At 33.4% G+C, this 2821-nt stretch overlaps 1 non-coding gene across 1 annotated transcript; it reads left to right on the top strand.

The window, feature by feature from the left end:
- The first annotated feature begins 314 nt into the window (after nt 1-314).
- Nucleotides 315-421, top strand: LOC145118273 (small nucleolar RNA R71). The gene has a single exon (XR_013713232.1). It is a non-coding gene; the product is annotated as a small nucleolar RNA R71 (small nucleolar RNA).
- The last annotated feature ends 2400 nt before the right edge of the window (nt 422-2821 follow it).

Below are 2821 nucleotides of genomic sequence, written 5' to 3'. Positions count from 1 at the left end.
TATTAAATGTGTACTAGAGATAGATAAGAAATTTTCATAATTTTGTCTAAACACTCTCTATACTCTTGAAGGCATAATTGAGCCAAACAGACATTATTTAGATCTTGTGTTCATCATTCTTACTTTACTTTGATCTCGTAATTCATAGTCGATTCCATTACAACTATATACTCGCATGAGTGCTTTGCAAATTCTTCAATCAACTCCTTAATGGTTGTCGGTTAGTTCTTCGTCATTGGTCCTTGATATTCAAGGAGTTGCTGGTTGTGACATTCACTCCATCATAGAAAATTGTCACTTCTTGCTGGACATTTAGATCATGTTGAGGACAACTCCTAAGAAACCCTTTGTATCTCTCCCATGCTTCATATAAGGACTCTCCAACTTCTTGTTGAAAATTAGCAATCTTTTTCTTTAGATTTCAGATCTTTGAAGGTGGACTGAATTGGTCAATGAAAGCGTCACGAATATTTTCCCAAGTAGTAATGGATCCAGGCGCGAGTGATTTCAACTAAACATTAGCTTCATTGGTAAATGTTACCGGAAGCATCCTAAGTAATACTGACTCTCGTGGCACGTTTGGAACATTGAAGTAGTTTGCAATGTCCTTTACATCATCAATATGCTGGAATGCATCTTCGTATTCTTTCCCGGAAAAAGGTATTCCTTTGAGAATTGATAGAATGTTCCCCTTGAGCTCAAAACTTGTTTCAACTGGAATCTCGGGTGGTACAAGACCTGGTTCATTATCTTCACGTATCCTCTTCTTGTAATATCCCACAGTCATTCTCGTGATATCCGCAATTTCCTCACCCTCGCTTTTTATATTGTTTTCGTCCGTATCACTTTATGTTCCTGCCTCGGAACTAATTCCCTTCTTATCAGGTGTCCTCTCGAAATTTTCAAAACCCTTGTCCGACTGAAAACTGCTACTTGACTCGTTGACCTTCTTGTCCTTTTTTTTTTATGAAAAGCTGATTCTGGATCTTGAAGTGGTGGAATTATTGGAGTTTTAGATCCTCAGGTCATAAATTACAGAATTAAAAACAAAACAAAACAAAAACGCATAAAACGAATAAAAATTACTAAACAAAAAACTTACTGAGACGTAACCACGACGTGGCCAAAACAACCACGACGTGGTTGCAGCTCAAAGAGAAAAATAGATGCAGAAAAACAACTTTTTTGCGGTTTTTACCCTACAAAAAGGATTGTATAACTAAAAGCAATTAAACTATAAATTAAATAAGCTGTTCCCTGGCAACGACTTAAAAAAATTGATGTGCACAAAAGTACCTACTTGTTTTAAATTTATAACCTAACTAAGTTAACTAAATTATGCACCTATTGGCAGTGTACCTAGTCGGATTATAGAATAACTTGGGTAAGTCGGGTGTCGAGAACAGGGAACAAAATTTAATTAATTAATCTAACTACTTCTAATTAAACTAAGAAACAAATTTAAAGTGGGGGTTTTTACTGATTCTGCAAGATCAGAAGAACTTAATTCAAATTACTATCAACTAAAAAATTAAGAAAACAAAGAAAACGAATTTACTTCAAGATTTAAAGACTACTTCTGCTTAGATCCGATTTTACCTTCTTCTATGGTTGATTTCTAGTGGACTGAATATATATTGATTACCAATTCGTTAGCTAGCTATTATGATCAAAAATTTGGACTTATCAGTTTATGAATTACCATGCAATGATCAAGCACAAGTTAAACACAAAATCGATAATGAGGACAAATTGGACTATGAATGATAGTTACTTTCCTATGATCACGTTAAGCAACCAAAATTTAAAATTATTTATGCTCTCTAACCCAGTTAAAGTTGCTATCTTTAATTACTTTATCTAAGATGTGATTAATCCTAGCTCTAATTATTTAATGATCATAAACAATTAGGTGACAAATTCATGTAATTAGAATGATCAACTATCACACAAAATCTAATTTATACGCAATATAAACTAGAACTAGAACATGCTAGGGTTTAATTATCAAAGATAAGAAAAATCAATATCTAATATCAATAAATCAAAATCAACACTATAAGATCAGGTTCATCTTCACCAAACAGAAGTATAAGGTTATTAACTTCTCATAGTAGCAGAAAAACACACAAAATCCATGCAAATTAGACTAGACATAAGTATATTTAGCAAATCGAATGGATCTATGTAGAATTCTTCTAAATCTTCTTCAAATCTTGGGGTCAAATTGATTCTCGATCTTCTTCTGAGTTTCTAAAGATTTTCAGTCGAAATTTTCTTCAGAATATTTATAGTTGTCATTTATCTGATCACTACGTCGTGGATGAAAGGCACCACATCATGGTCTTCATGCATATCTCGTATTCTCCAACTCAGCTCATTGGTCGAGAATCTTTCGTTTATCACGACGTGGTGGATGATCACCACGACGTGGTCCTTTGTCTTCAAGTCTATTTTTTTCTTCTTTTTCTTCTAGCTACCGTTTTCTTGCTTATAGTTTCTTATTTACTTCCTTTATGTCTCGAGCATGTCTTTGTAACTACAAAATAGATTTCAAACATAATAAGTACATTTTGTCCAAAACTAATCATGATTGTAGCTAAAAGTATTAGAAATATGCATGAAATACATGATTACATTTGCACATATCACCAACCTTCATCATTATTGTCACTAGTTTCATCAGTACTTTCAGTACCAGATAATGAATTATCTTCTCTTGTTTCTGGGTCATTATCAGTAAATATCTCATCTTCGTTTCCATGGTTATCAAATTGCATTTCGTCATTGACGGCATCCATTAGTATAGAAATAAGAGTTG

Source organism: Lactuca virosa, chromosome 5 (genome assembly GCF_052849685.1).
Source record: "Lactuca virosa cultivar CGN04683 chromosome 5, Lactuca_virosa_CGN04683_v6, whole genome shotgun sequence".
Taxonomy (NCBI): Eukaryota; Viridiplantae; Streptophyta; class Magnoliopsida; order Asterales; family Asteraceae; genus Lactuca; species Lactuca virosa.
The sequence above is the reverse complement of the archived record's forward strand: the minus strand, read 5'-3'. Positions and strand labels throughout refer to the sequence as shown.